The sequence below is a fragment of the Dermacentor silvarum genome, chromosome 5 (assembly GCF_013339745.2).
Source record: "Dermacentor silvarum isolate Dsil-2018 chromosome 5, BIME_Dsil_1.4, whole genome shotgun sequence".
NCBI lineage: Eukaryota > Metazoa > Arthropoda > Arachnida > Ixodida > Ixodidae > Dermacentor > Dermacentor silvarum.
Window position 1 is genome coordinate 32,472,273 of NC_051158.1, and position 16,234 is coordinate 32,488,506.

Here is a 16,234-nt window from a genome sequence, read left to right on the forward strand (position 1 = left end):
ATTGACGTTAAAGACAATATAGAGATGCTCAGGCTCACATCTTTTAACCGGGATAAATGTGTTGTTAGCTACATAGGGGTTTGAGTGTAATATTACATATTTTGTAACTAAAAACCATTAGATGCCATCAAGAAAATAGAACAGCTCTACAGGCTTGGAATGGAAATATACCCAGCTAAACCGCTCACTTATTTCAACATGATACCAAGCTCAAGCACTAAGCAAGACGACGCAAAAGCTAAAGATGGTACAGGAGAAATACTTCATTCACTTATACAGCAAAGAAAATTTGCTATAATATAGTCTTATAAAGGGAAAAATTGAAAGTGTTAGAATAGCGTTCGTCGCCTTAAGTGAGTTAAACGCAAGCACCTTTTATGGACGTTATGGTGCGCGTCCCTTCAAGATTTTAAGTTTACCGTCCGGGAACGCAAACAGGTACACTAACGGAAAATATTAAGTTTAGCTGGATTGAAACAATAAACTTTTGAAATGACGAATTTGTCACTCGCAGCGAGAACAGAGCTTCTGTAAACGAGAAAGTGACGAAAATGGAATATAAAAGTGGCGCCCCCTGTCGCCGAGCATAGTACCTCTCTCGTGTGACGCCTGGCGTGACGTCGGGGCACCAGGCGGCACCGGGAGGTGGAGACGAGACGTGTACAAGCGAAGGGTGGGCAGTTGACAGGAGTAGCTGATTCGCCGATAGCGGCAGAGGTGGTGACGTGTAGATTACGTCATGACCTCAGTTGTGACGCGGGCGATTCAAATTGAGGAGCGGCAGCAAGAAGTTCGGTGGCAGTTATCTACGCGACAAAGTCGTATGCTGGTGCCCAGAAAACAATGATAGACTCCTAGACAGATAAGTTATCGATTTTACTGTACTTGACATTTTCCTTTAGTGGCCCTTTATGGAAGACGTTAAGAAACAAAGCGCCTTATGGTGCTTCCTGTGAAACGTATGCAAGCCAAGATAATTCATTAGCAACCATCCTGTTGCTATGCTGACGCGTCTCGTTATATAGGCTTACGGACGCCGCCATCGCTGAACGCTCACAAAAATTAGATGCGCTATGTGCTCGTAACTAACGTTTCAGGCGAGTATGGAGGAAGCGAAAGCGTATTTCGATAGTTACTGGCAATCAACGCGAGTGACAGCGTAGCCATCACAAGCAATCGCGCTGAAGTGAGAGCCATGGATGCCGCCGTGTTCGACAACGTTAAACTCGCCAAATAACGTGCGTTATCGTAGCGCACACAAACCACCGAAACCAAATAACGTACTGAGCATGCGCAGTGAGGATAACCCTGTTTCTTTACGTACATAATGCGTTGACGTTTGGTCACAAAGGCTATTTTAAAGCTGTCTAATATCGAGAAGAAATGAAAACGTACGCGAGTCCACGCTGGAAGCCGGGCCCCCGAACGCGGTTGTCCTGTAGTGGACCTATGGCAACTGGTTTCCCTCATGCGATTTGCTTTTGTACTGAGACATATGATGCGAGCATGATGCTCGCAGGCCTAGGATGCATATACGTGTAAATGAGAACTCAAAGAAAAGTTCAATAGCAAATTCGATAACAGTTATTATTAGAGGGTTCAGCAAGTTTATATGTCAACAGCCTAAGTGTCCTTCAGTCAAAGCTCGTTAATCTTTGGCGCTACGACGTGATGGAGCTCAAGGCTGCATATGAAGACTCCGACAATGTTTTCCACAGAGCAGTTACCCCAGCTGCCCCGCATTTCTCTTTTGACTGTTCTTTCTAAATGCCATATTAACTATTCGACATTACGTTTAAAATGTGAGCACGTATGTGCCCCTTGATCTTTCTTTCGAAATGTCATTTGGACTACGGTATGGTATGGTGTGGTAAAACTTCATTACGGTCTCTCGGAACGCGCGTCAGCACGTAGCGGGCCGTTCCCACGTCGGTACAGAAAGGCCGAGGCTATTCGAGAATATATCTTTATAAGATGAGACAAGCAAGCAATACTCAACTCTTAGGGCTGCGTGGCCGGCAAGGAATTGTTTACAGCTTGGTATCGAGTAGGCTAACTAGCAGGAGGAGCGTGATCCCCTTTTCAAAGGAAAGGTACGTATTTTCTTCCATTCTTCAACATTTATCGCATGACCTAAGAAAACTTCCTTCATCATTAGCAGAAGCACCGGCTGTTAAATGTGCGTTAGATGTTTAATAGGTTTTACAATCCTTTTATAGAACATAATTTTTTGTGTGTTTGTGTTGAAGACAGTAAACGAACATTTCGAACAGATTGATTATACCTGAGGGGTTACCATTCAATACAAAGCTCTTTAGCTTCAGTTTTGGCTTCGGTATTGCATCAGTACATATATATATATACACGGTGTCCCAGCTAAAAGTAACCAATGTTTTAAAAACGACGGAGTGTGCTAGTAGGCTGTAACCAGCTCAGTGGGTTGAGAATCGCGCGGCCTCGTAAGCGGTAATTTTTTTTCGTTTTGCAAAGTCAGTTAATTAGTATATACTAATGCCTAACTTTTTAAACCTTGACTTCACCAAGAAAGTGGCAATACAAAAGTTGTAGATCACATTTAAAAACGGCCAACTGAAGTGTTTGAAACTAAGTACCATTGATGGAGCTTCTTGCACTTGCTTTAAAGAAAGCCCGCGCAATACAAAAACAATTGCGTGATAGCGCCACTATATATATATATATATATATATATATATATATATATATATATATATATATATATATATATATATATATATATGAGCGAGAAGAAAGGGAACCGAGGGGCCCGATTTTTATTCCCAGGGTTAGTTCTAGTTGCAAAACATAAATACCCCAGAAAGTGGATGGGAAAACGGCTCCGCGGTAGCTCAATGGTGAGAGCATCGCACGCGTAATGCGAAGACGTGGGTTCGTTCCCCACCTGCGGACATTTCCATTAATTTCTCATTACTTTAATTCAATTAGTAAGTACAAGTAATTTCCCCTGTGTTGTCCTTGGTGTCATTGTTTGTTGGCGTCTTATGATATTGTTACGCTGCGCGGCGGAGCCGAAGAAGAGGAGATGGAAGGAGTGCACGCGGTGTAGAGCTATGCCTGACTGCCTGCAATCTCGTCTCTACGCCCCCTCGATCATCTTGTAAATAAACCCATCTCACCCGCAACAACTTTGGTGGACGGTGCTGGGTAATCGCTCTGGACAACCTTCTTCTCCGCACCCTCCGACGAAGCCGGCGCTTGGTCGGACTACCACCTGAAGAAGACACGGACATGAACGAACAGCAAGCAGCTGGCGGCAGCCATGACACAAGCATGCAAGAGGATAGTGAGCGCCCCAGGCAAGTCATCTGCTGGATCCCTCAGAAAGAACCGCACACCTTTTCCGGTAGAGCTTATGAGGATGTCGACGACTGGCTGAAGTATTATCAACGGGTACGCGGTCACAATGGCTGGAACTCTACGGCGCGACTTGCTAACGTCGTTTTCTTTCTCACCGGAACCGCCCTTCTCTGGTTCGATAACAACGAGAGCACGATGACTACGTGGGAAAGGTTCGTTGAGGAAATCAAGTGCTGCTTCGGGGACTCACTTTCCAAAAAGAAAGCTGAGCATACGCTTGCGCGAAGAGCACAGTTGCCCGGTGAAACATGTACAACTTACATTGAAGAAGTATTGGAACTGTGCAGAATTGTGAACACGGGCATGTCGGGTGAAGATAAGGTTGGTCATCTCCTGAAGGGCATCAATGAAGATGTCTACAATTTCCTTATTTCAAAGGAAGACCTGCGTACCCCTTCAGATCTAAGACGTCACTGCCGTGCTTTTGAGGCGCTGAAGACGCGACGAGTATTGCCAAAGTTTGGAAGACTTGACAACGTGACCACTGTCGCAAGCGTGGACATCTCTACCTCCCACGACATCGCCTTGTTAGTACGTCAACTCATTAAAGAAGAACTGGCTCACTTTCAAGCACAATGTAGAGGAAGAGACGCCCCCCGGGAATGCCAGCCATCCACGCTTGATGAACGCTGTCCTGCACAGCCGGTACTTTGCCAACTGTAAACGGACAGCGAAAATCGGCTCTTGCGTGATGAACGCGTCCGCGTCGACCGGGCGGAGTTCCGGCATAATTCACCTAACTTCGAACGCCGCCAGGCTGCACCACCCCAACGCCTTTCTCCCCAATACAGCCAGCCTCAGACCCTATTTTATGACAACCATGTGTACCGGGAGCCACCTATTTGCTTTAGCTGTGGAATGCGTGGACATATCGCCAGGTATTGTCGCAGGCGGCGGCAGCAAGTGTCGGCCTTCCCTGATTATCAATCTGGAGGGCGCTACAGGGCGCCGTGGCAGACCGCTGTGCCTCTTCGACGACATGTGCGTGAACATGTATCCCGGCATGAGTCTCCCGCTTCCGACCACAGTCTTACTCCACCTCCGACCGGCTTTCGCCGCTCGCCATCGCCTCGCCGTCGCTCACTTTCACCACCATCCCAGCTGGGAAACTAGCTGGTGCGACCGATGGAGGTGAGGTCGCGGGACGGCCACGTAGTCCTCCGCCTGTCGCCATGCTCAAAAACAAAGTGTGTGTCTGTGTTGATGGTTTAAATACTGATGCCTTAGTGGATACCGGTGCTACAGTTTCAGTAATGAGTGTTTCGTTTAAAAAATCGTCTTGGACACAAGGTTATGTTCGCGTGGGATCTAAAGACTACTTTTCTTGGAGTTGGAGGTGAAACGCTGCGGCCCGTTGGTGTTTGCTCTGCTATAGTGAGTGTTGGTGGACAAGATTTTCCAACTGAATTCATTGTTTTGGAACACACCACTCACAACATCATCCTTGGGATTGACTTTCTTGGTGAATGTGGTGCATTGTTAGATTGCGGGGCTGGTGAAATTTCTCTTCGAAATCACGTGATAGCACCATTACCAGAAGCATCTGACGTGGACAAGCAACAAATCTATTCCGTGTCCCATGATGTACTTTTACAGGCTCAGACAGCGGCATTTGTTCCAGTGACTTCCACGCATGACCCTCCGCATCGCTGTCATGGTTTAATTGAGCCATACTTCCCTACCATGTTTAAGAACAATATTCTGATTCCTCGATCGATTATAGAATGCTTAGATGGTCGTGCTCACGTGTGGACGGTGAACGTGTCTATGCAACAAGTTTTACTGCCGACTGGGCTGAAGCTGGCCACCTTTGACTCAGAAGTGACTGTCAGTATTGCTGCCGTTGACGCTTCTCTTGAGGCGAGCGCAGCAAAGCGTGACTACACCTCGGAATTCTACCGCATGACGAACAAGTCGCTGTCCTCTTCAGAGCAGGAAGAATTGCAAAGGGTGCTCGTCCGCTATGCGCCAGTATTCGATTTCGCGTAAGACGAGCGTCCAATTTCGCTTCCTGACTCGCGCACGCAGCACCGCATAAACTAGGGAACCTACATGCAACTGCCGTTTTAAAACGGCGCTTGCATGTAGGCTCCCTAGCATAAGCACGGGCCAAGCGACGCCTATTCGCCAAAAGCCGTACCGCGTTTCTCCTGCAGAACGAAAAGTAATTGACGAGCAAGTTCAAGAAATGCTGCGGAAAGGTGTTGTCCAGGAGTCTTGCAGTCCCTGGGCAGCTCCAGGGATACTAGTCAAGAAAAAGGACAATTCTTGGAGGTTCTGTGTTGATTATCGAAGACTTAACGCAGCCACCAAGAAGGACGTATACCCTCTGCCACGCATCGACGATGCCATCGATTGCCTTCATTCAGCCTCCTACTTCTCCTTTGTTGACTTACGATCGGGATATTGGCAAATACCGATGCACCCGACGGATAAGGAGAAAACTGCCTTTGTGACCCCAGACGGACTCTTCGAGTTTAATGTCATGCCTTTTGGCTTATGCAAGCGCGCCAGCAACTTTTGAGAGGTTTATGGACACAGTGATACGCGGCTTGAAATGGGAGATATGCATGTGCTATCTCGATGATGTAATCATTTTTGGCAAAACACTCGAGGAGCACAATCACCGACTTGGCATCGTACTGGATCGCATACAAAACGCAGGACTGGTTTTAAACTCTAAGAAGTGCCACTTCGGTGAGCGCCAGCCTCTCGTGCTCGGTTTTCTCGTCGACAAAGATGGTATACGACTTGATCCTGAAAAGATCGCTGCAGTGCGTGGTTTCAGCCAACCGAAGACAGCAAAAGACCTCCGAAGTTTCCTACGGCTGTGTTCGCATTTCCGCCAGTTTATTAAGAACTTCGCCCAACTTGCTCACCCACTCACGTGCCTTCTTCAGAAAGACAGTCCATACGTATGGACTACAGAGTGCGAGGACGCGTTCCGTCAGCTGAAGTACTTACTAACCTCTGGGCCAGTCTTGCGCCATTTCGATCCCGAGGTCATGACTGAGTTACACACTGATGCTAGCGGTGTGGGCGTTGGCGCCGTCCTCGTTCAACTTCACCATGCGCGCCAGCACGTCGTTGCGTACGCAAGTCGGACACTGACACGAGCGGAGCGAAATTACACTGTCATCGAATTGGAATGCCTGGCAGTAGTCTTCGCCATCCAGAAATTTCGGCCATATTTGTACGGTCGCCATTTCAAGATAGTCACGGACCATCATTCCCTTTGTTGGCTTATTGGACTGCGAGATCCTTCTGGACGGCTGGCACGCTGGGCGTTACGCCTTCAAGAATACAACTTTTCTGTCGCTTACAAGAGCGGTCGGTGTCATACCGATGCCGAATGCTTGTCTCGTCTCCCGTCGCCACATACCAACGCTAACGACGACGACTTCGATGACTACCTTGCCAGCATTACCGAGTTTCCTGACAGTTAGTACCTTTAAATGTGAACAACATCGCGATCCTACGCTGATACCCCTATTGGAGGCTGCCCGCACGTCAGGTCAGACCCCGCCGTTCACGCTGTGTGACGTCCTGCTTTTTATATAAAAAGAATTACTCTGCTGACGGCGCTTCGTTGCTCCTAGTCGCTCCCGAACGCCTGCGTACTGCGATTCTTCGCGCCATGCATGACGACATCCCGTCGGGTCACCTGGGCTTTGCCCGGACGCTTCATCGATTACGCCAGCGCTTTTATTGGCCGAAGCTTTGGAAAAGCACAAGACAGTACATTGCCAGTTGTCCAGGTTGCCAATGTCATAAGAAGTCGGCGTCGCCTCCTGCAGGCTTTTTGCGACCAGTGAAAGTACCCCCTACTTCGCCATTTGAAAAAGTTGGTATCGACTTGCTCGGCCCCTTTCCCAAGAGCTCTACCGGCCGTCGCTGGATTATTGTGTGCGTCGACTACTTGACACGTTATACTGAGACTGTGGCGCTTACCTCTGCTACCGCCGCCGACGTGTCGCGCTTTCTGCTCGATTCTGTCATCCTACGCCACGGCGCTCCCCGTGTTATAAGTGACCGCGGATGGCAATTCACCCCGACGTTGTTGAAGATCTGTTGAGCCTCTGCGGTTCTACTTATCGGCATTCTACGCCATACCATCCACAAACTAATGGTCTGACCGAACGCACAAATCGTACTCTCACCAACATGTTGTCACTCTACGTCTCAGCTGATCACAAGAATTGGGATGTTGTGCTGCCCTTCGTCACGTACGCATACAATACAGCCAAGCATCAAGTAACCGGGTACGCGCCTTTCAAAATGTTGTACGCTCGCAGTCCCCAAACTTTCTTGGATACATGGAGGAAGGAAACAAAACAGAGAGGCCCTGACGTCACTTTTTTGAAGCCGGAAGTGCAGCCATGTTGGTGTGCCACCTCTCCTTGCGCCTCCAATCAGGAGTTCTGCAGCTCGCCGGAGCAGATGGGCGCGAACTTTGAACTTGCATTGTTACGAGCCGCACACATTGTTAAGTGTGTGCTGCCGACGCGTGTCAAAACAAAGCCCACGTAACTTCTGTAACAGTTTCAGTGAAGCAGACGCGCTCCTGTGTTTTTCCGTGGCACGTTGAAGAAGACAACGAAGACCCGCGCCGTGATTGCTTGAGTGTATCTATTGCTGGCCGACACTCACACTCACAGACCCAAAACACAACTTTCAAGCTTACACGCCAAACCCCAAAGTCAGCTTTTCTCGCGAACAAAAGGTGCTGCGGGAAAGACACCGGCAGAAAAATCTTATCTCACTTTTCAGAGACCGAGAGCAGCAAGCGAAGCTTCAGGAGCGCGGTTGTCATGGCAACGTTGACATTTGGGGTACCCGTCCCAGTGCTCCTTTGCGAAAAACAGCACGTGACTTCCGCCACACCTTCTCCAATACGCTCGTGCTGGCCAGGGCCTCTCCTGGGTTTTCCTTCCTCCATGCTTGGATACAATTTTGTCATTCACACTGAACGAAGACACATCTATTGCACATATATTGTGTCGTGCTGAAGAAGCGCGTCGGCTTGCTCGCCTAAGAGCCATCTCCTCGCAAGTTTCAACCAAGGCACGCTATGACGCCCTGGCATATACCTGTCACTTTCGCTTCGGGCGATCACGTTTTATTGTGGACACCTGTACGGAAGAAAGGCTTGTATCGCAAGTTTATCGCAACGTACAGCGGTCCATTTGTGATACTCAACCGATTAAGTGACGTCAACTACGTCATAGCAAAACTGACCTCCAATAATCGCCGGTCGCGCAAGACACAAGTGGTTCATCTACCATCATCCTTTAGGGTTCACTTAATGCCCACATCCAGTGGTGTTTGACTTTTAATCTTTTTACGCGGTCATTGTCATTTTTTGCTGAGTCATGGTCATTATTGAGTCATTGTTGTATTGTACTATCATTATCGTTACTAACATCATCATCATAGTTGCATCCATTACCATAATTAATTCTCAATTCTTTGCCACTTTGGGTTTTTTTTACCCATGAGAGCACCAAAGCGTAGGCGGCTGTTTCATGACCTACATGACACACATGTCATTCATGTCATGACCTATCATTTATGTTCGTCACATCCTCTTGTGAGTCTTGTCATACTATGCCAATATTGGTACATACCGAGTTAACGAAACGAACACGATCGAGAGCACCAAGACGTCGGTGGCTAGATAGATACTCTCAAAGTGACAAATGTTCGCCAAGAAATGCTTCGCATTTAAAAGTCAAGAACAACGCCTTTCTTGACTATGTGCGCATACCTTTCGCGGTCGCCTGTTTTGCGCAAAGATGTATATATTTACGTATGCGCTTTCTTTTGAATATTCGGAAACACGAGATAAAAAAAATATCGGAGGGGCTTCATGAACAACCACGCTCAGCGAACGAACACGTGGAAAAGGATTTAAAAGCAGGGGGATAATTTCGTTTCATTTTCGGGAAGGATTCGCCGCAAGGCATATAAGGGGCAAAATATCCGAGGACACCTAAACACTTCTTACGAGTTGTGGATGCCAAATCATTAATGTCCAACTGAACAACTCTGAGCGGTCCTTCGAGTTATGAACTCCTCTTCATGGGCAAGCGAGCGCGGGGCTTGGCGAGTTTTGATTTGGCCTTACCCAGGCGCAGTTAAAACGCAGGCGAGAGTTTGCGTGGACAAGGAACGCGCAGATAACACAGGCTTCCGAGAGCGATGCCCTTTCCCCTCACGCAGCACATGGCGTGCTAGCGCGCAGCAGGTGTTGTCTTTCGCCTGCTCTGCTCCATGTAGGATTCAAGGGTGGTGGTCTCGGAGTCTGGCGTCACACTAAGGGTCGCTCTCTAGCCTACGCCACCGGTGCGTCTCGAAACAGGTAGCTGGCCTACGCTACCGGGCCATCACACGGAGGCTTAGCGGGCCTATACGGCGTCATCCGAGCCTTCTTGGCGAGGGTTGCTTCTTTATTGGTGAGTACGAGTTCGAGAGGTTGGAGGAACGGCACAGGGGGTTTATTTACATAGGAGAGGTAACCTTATTTACAGGAAAAAGGCCCTACTCGTCGTGGCAGGAGCACGGAGCACAGTGCACGTCGCACGAAGCTACAAGCTATATGTCAGAGCATTCTTCGAGAGCACACTCCACACACTAAGGATGAATCTTCAAACCACACTGTCTTCCCTAGATCACGCGCTAGGAAAACGAGTACTGTCCCAATCAACCAGTCGAGTGGTCCGCATCGGCGCGGCACACCGCCTCCGAGGAGGAGAAGGATGTTACAAAGTACACGGTCCGCCCCTAAGCTGATCCTGGAAAGGGGAAAACAAGCATACCAGACCCAGCGTTTCCCTGTCGACCGTGGAGAGGTCAACTGCACAAGCCCCTTGGAGGGTGAAGCTTCTCCAGGTCCTGGCTTCTTTCGCTGGGGTTCTGGGAAACCCTCCAACGTCTCCTTCCCCCGCCGAAGTCTACCAATTTGCCGTCACTGAAAGACGCATATTCTGGTATTAATGCCGAATATTTCGTCATTTCTGTGTCGACGTTGACTCGGTGGATTGCTGTTTGACGTCGGTATCACAAGGAGCCCGCCCTCTACTCTTCGGCGAATACGCCAAACCTAACATCCGTCGAGGTGTGCTCGTGACGTGGCGCCGTAGCCAATGGGAATCAAGGTGCCGTTTTTAGCTTGCCCAAACGACAGAAGAGTTCGCTCAATGGGCCATTTGACGGTTTTGCATCAATAGTAGTGAAAAAAGAACAAACAGCGAACCTGGTGGCCCTTCCCGAGCTTTAACTTGGCTTTTTATAAGCTTTAACTTGGTTCCATGTTAACTTTACCTTGGCCTTTTCATTACCTTTACCTTGGTTCTCTCTTAGCTTTAACTTGGCCTTTCTATTAGCTTGGTTTTTCTAGGCTTTAGGTGGCGGTGCTGGGGAAGCTCTGGATCGTTGCGTAGTCTTCGGAGTCACACTCGGGTGGCAGCGCGGCACTCCTCCTCTTCTTCGGGCGTGACGATCTTTTTCGGATGACCCAGGCGCTTGGCGCAAACTAACGAGCCAAAGCGTGTCTCCGCGCCTCGGCGACGCGCTGCTATATACTCTGGAGTGACGTCATTGCCTAGCTTCGCCCCCGCGCGGCTGTGGGGAGAAGCTAGGCAGAGCTACGGCGGAGGAGCGAGCGGCGCTGCTGCGGAGGTTAGGCAAGACGCTTGCTTTCAGCTTCCCTAGCTCTCGTTGGAAGTGACCCGTGTCCAGTTCTCTGGTAGAAACCTGCCGAGCCGCCGCCAGAGGCATCGGCTGCAGTCACGGACACCGGGCGCGTTCGGCACGAACGCGGGGAAACGCGGTCGGCGTCGGCAGCAGTTCTACGCGCCCCACTACCACCTACCTGCCTCACTCCTGCTCTCCACCTCTCATCCGCTATGCTGCGTGATGCTATCTTTATACTCTGCTTTTACTCTCTCTCAGCTCTCTCTCCCCTAGCTCGGCGAAGTAGTAGTATGTGAGGAGGTGGCGATGCGTTGCTAGGCGACGCCCATGACGTCATTTCCAGGCGGAGGAGTTGTCTGCGTACACCAACGGACTACCTACAACTTAAACAGCTTCGCTGTTAATAACATCAGAACTTGTAACACTGCGTCGTCCGGGAACTGCATCACTGCAGCACTGTGCAGGAACTGCAGCAACTTGGCCATCTTTTGTCGATTTCCAAACCTGGATAACCTAGCTATGGTGTAAGGCAGACTCCAGCCCAAAGCCTCCAAAGAGATACTTTTGTTATAAATGCTTCTTTCCTCTCCTTGACATCTCTCTCTCTCTTCTCATAATCACAGGCATTGAACGTGAAATATAACATATAATATTGGTAACGATCTACTTATAATTACTTTCAAACGTGGGTATGGGAAAAAAATGTGGTTGATCCCTCTTATATAGGAATCGGTATAGAACACGAAAGTGAAACGTGTCGTCACAGAAGTAGTGTAATGTTTATTGCACATTGATATATAATGACTATTGGTGTTTTGTGGCTAAAGCGCCCTTAGGCGTTGATGCACCCACGCTGACGCCTGGTGGCACGTCTCCTCCATCACGACTACCAACGTCGATGACCATGAGCAACCGTCGTGCATATGGAAGCTGCACTACGCTGCACACGCTAGCACAACGCGAAAGACGAAGCACGTAACTGACACACTAATACAACGCGCAAGACAAAGCACGTAACTGAATCGTCACCGAGTCAAATCAGCGCGTACAGCGCGTCGTAATTGCAGCCTCCGCGATCAACTTCAGAAACATTTTCAGAGCTAATTGCGGAGGCCACGCTCCGCTGTGCTGAGTACGGTGAACGCCACTACCAACGCCACCTAGGTGGCGTTGGTAGTGCTTCTTGATGCCAGCGTCCCTTCGAATGCTGGCATCGAGGCGTCGTAGTGCTGAGACCACCGAAGCGTTCACTGTCGGTGCGCGTTAGTGTCATAATGCAGTACTTCTCTTTTCTGCTCGTAGGCGGCGGCACCGCCCCGAGCAAGAGCGCGGGTACACGGAGGAGTGTTAGATATATAAGGCGCGTCTGTGTAGCTCTCTGCAAATGCATTTGTGGCGCAATGGGTTAAACGCTCGGCGATCTATCGTCGCGGACCGAGAGGTCGTGGGTTCGATTTCCAAATTTTGCATGTTTGTGGAACTTTTTCTTCTGGTTTCTTTCTTTGTATTATGTTCGTGTACATTGTAAGAACGTCATATCCGTGACGGAAATACATCAGTGAAGTCTTGGTGGACCCCGGCATAAAACACTTTCGTGTTAAAATACCCGTGAAATTATTGCTAGGATGTAAGGATGCACATTTTCGAGCTTCGGCGCCTTGGTGAAATTATTATTCACCCCCCGATGTAGCTTGGCGCCGTTGCCCCTTCTAAGCTTGAGGACGCGGGTTTGACCCTGGCCTCCGCTGCCAAATTTCCATGGGAACGTAATGCAAAAACGCTTGTGTACCTTGACTTAGGCGCGTCTTAAAAAACCCAACGTGCTCAAAACAAATCGTAGCTCCCTATTAAGACGTCCCTCGTGATCAAATCATGGTTTTGGCAAGCAATTTAACCCCAGAATTTAATTAGCTTTTTTTACATGTGTATTTGTTTTTTGAACGTTGCATGCATCATTTGCATATCTTCTGCCTCATTAAAAGTGTGTAGCTTGATTTGTGTCCATCCACAAGCTACTCAAACAGGGTATCTGTTTATCATGTCTTGTACTCGATTTGGTCAAACGTGATTTTGCATATGGATTGTGTTCTTTATACTTAATTAACCCATTTCTTTTCAAGTAACCTCGGATATGTAGCAGAATTCTATTCTCTGAGCTGACCTACTCCAAGAGGCGGCCAATATTTGCACGAAACGTCAAAAATGCATAACTAATTGGCAAAACTCTTATAAGTCTTATTATACAAAACTCTTATAATATGCTGTAATAACTTTGCAGCATGATACACTTTAACTTTACAGAACACATATAACACGAGTCACCTAACTTACAACAAGGGCAAGATACGGACAAATTACGGCATGCAAAAGCAATCATTCACTGTTGCAGATTTTCTAAATCATCATCCTGCCATGCACACTATATTAAATGAATCATAATTTCTAGGAATATTAAAAATTAGCGTATACCTTGCACTGGAGGCGCAATGCTAATAAAGAGACAGCGGAGCTGATGGGCACCTAGCGAGTCCTGGATTTTGGGCTAGGGTAAGCACTACCAAGTCTTCCCCAGCATTTTCCGGAATTTATTGATTATTGATCGACTATCGATTAGCTATTGATTGGCTATCTATTGGCTATTGCAAGGTATTGGCCACGTATTTGGGCTACGCTAAGCACAACCAAGTCATCTCCAGCATTTTCCGAAATTTATTGATTATTTATCAATTATTGATTAGCTATGGATTGGCTATCGATTGGCTATCGATGGCTGACTAACCTTAAGTAGTCCCAACCATGCTTAGCTAGACTTAGCCAGGCCTAACTTCGATAGTTCACAGAGGTATGTGCCATTGCGCTTGGACCCTTTCTGCACCAACTCCAGGATCGGGCCACAGTTTTCTGACTACAACAGACAGATTACGCTAGGCATGAACAGCTCCGCTGTTAAAAAAGTGAACATGTATTTGTTGTTGCTTCTAAAATGATTGTTTACTTTGAAACTGCAAATAGCAGTTTGCTGCTATACATTGCTGCTATATGTTACACGTACCTTCCATTGTAGGTGTAAGTATTCACTGTATGTAGCTTGCTTATCATGTGTGCTTGAGTGTTTTGTGTACGGGTAAAGGGGACTGACACTTAAGCATTCGTGCATTTTTGTCAGGCTCTTAGAACTTCTTTGTATTTTCTATCAAATAAAATAAACATTCATATGTTGAACGTAATGAATTATAGCATAAGCGTTCGCAGCTCATTTCCACTTGGAAATAATTTTCCAGGTATGTTTGAGCTTTAATGTATAAAAAGGCATTTCGTGTACAAAAGTGAAACAACAGCCCAATTTTACCCCAATATTGACAGTGTTGAACTCAATACTGCTGCTAGTTTCAAATTTCTGTCCATGTGAGCGTTCCTTGCAAACTCACTAACTAGCTTGAATTCGCATATGACAATATGTGCGCTAAAGTGGTTAGTTAAGCGGTTCATTAGTGAAGTTTAGGTAATTAGTGAATTATGCATCTTGTTTTTTGTGCACGTTATTTATTTATTTATTTATTTATTTATTTATTTATTTATTTATTATTTATTTATTTATTTATTTATGTTAACCCTAAAGGCCCTCACGGGGAGGGTATTACTACATAGGGGGGGGGGGGGCGATACATTCATTAATAAATGCCGTACATACTAGAAAGAGCAACAATACATACAGCAATAATAAAAAAGAGCAATTAAAACATAAAGCATAATACGAAAGATACGAATGAACAAAATAACAATCACCAAAATATTATTACAGATTTTCATCATAGCGAAGTAAATCTTAGAATATTTTTGTGTCAGTTTCTGTGGCGATGTGCGATGGCAAATTGTTCCAATGAATGACCGTGCCAAAAATCAATGAGTTGGCATGAGAGGATGAATGGCACTTTACGCGTTTAACTTGGCAGCCTCTTCGACTAATCTCGCTCAGGTTTGCGCTATATGCCACAGGTGATTTTTTAACAATCCCTTCAACGTTGAAACAAACCGTGACATAGGTTTATCTTAAGAGCTGTGAGCCTCCAATTACGTCAAGCCAAAGAGCCGCTGGAAGAATGCCTCTTTAAACATTGCACCATTTTCTTTTGTGCTCCACGGAAAAGATGAAGTTTATGATACACGTCGAGTAACGAGTGGTAGGTCGTTGTGTATACTTGAATACGTCCCCTCTCACCAAAGCTCATCCTACCAGGTTGGATAACTTTTTTTTGCAATTATGAAATGTCATATATTCTTCTTTATTTCAGGCTCACTGGCGGTCAACGACAATGCACATTCATTTGTTCTCTCTTCTGCTCGGGATCGTTTACTGGGCGTTCAGTGAAGGAGGCACCTGTAAGTGAAGTGTACCTGTAACATACCCCCAAACGCTTAGCAAGGAACTAATATATCTACGTCTGCTGCTGCTGCAGCCTAGTAAACAAGCATTTATGATTTAATCCGTGTCGTACATAGATGTACATATGCAATGTGTGGCGACTATCGTTCGCCGAGATTTATAACTATTGCTGGGCGCTCGAGGCCGACGTGACAAGGAGCATATCGTAATTTTTCACCAACTAGAAGAACCCGAAAGATGAAGCAAGCTGTTTGCCATTTTATGGAGCCCGTCGAGGTTTATGAGCAAGCGGTCTATTGACATACATAGAACGATGAATAAACCAGCGTAGAAATCTCAAACTTACTATAAAGCTTTCAAAGACAACATTGTAGGGAGCTGGGGAGAACTCTGGATTCAGTCATTTATCTATCTAGTATGCAAGAATTGCTTATATATATGTTTAAAAGAGCGCCCGTCAGATGCGAAAAAAACCGAGTACACCTAAGCACTTATGAGTTGTGAATGCGAAAGCATTGATGTTTAATTGAACGGCGCTGAACGGTGCTTCGGGTTTAGCGCTGCGAATAATCTACCATACCGGTACATGCTGCCCGAGCCAGCAAGCAGCAACAGCAGCCTGCAGTGCCAACGCCGCATGCTACCAACGCGGCGATGCTCTCTACTCTCACGCTACACCTGGCGCGCTAGCGGCGCAGCAGCTTAGCGTTCCTCCGTCGAGGAGAAAGAGAGAGAAAACGTATTTCGTCCTAGTGGGGA

At 47.2% G+C, this 16,234-nt stretch overlaps 1 long non-coding RNA gene across 1 annotated transcript in view; it reads left to right on the forward strand.

The window, feature by feature from the left end:
- The window catches only part of LOC125945331 (uncharacterized), a 28,678-nt gene extending 13,170 nt beyond the window's left edge, over window positions 1-15,508 (forward strand). The window contains exon 4 of the long non-coding RNA XR_007466820.1: window positions 15,384-15,508. This is a non-coding gene — a long non-coding RNA (uncharacterized LOC125945331). The remainder of the gene's footprint in view (window positions 1-15,383) is intronic.
- The last annotated feature ends 726 nt before the right edge of the window (window positions 15,509-16,234 follow it).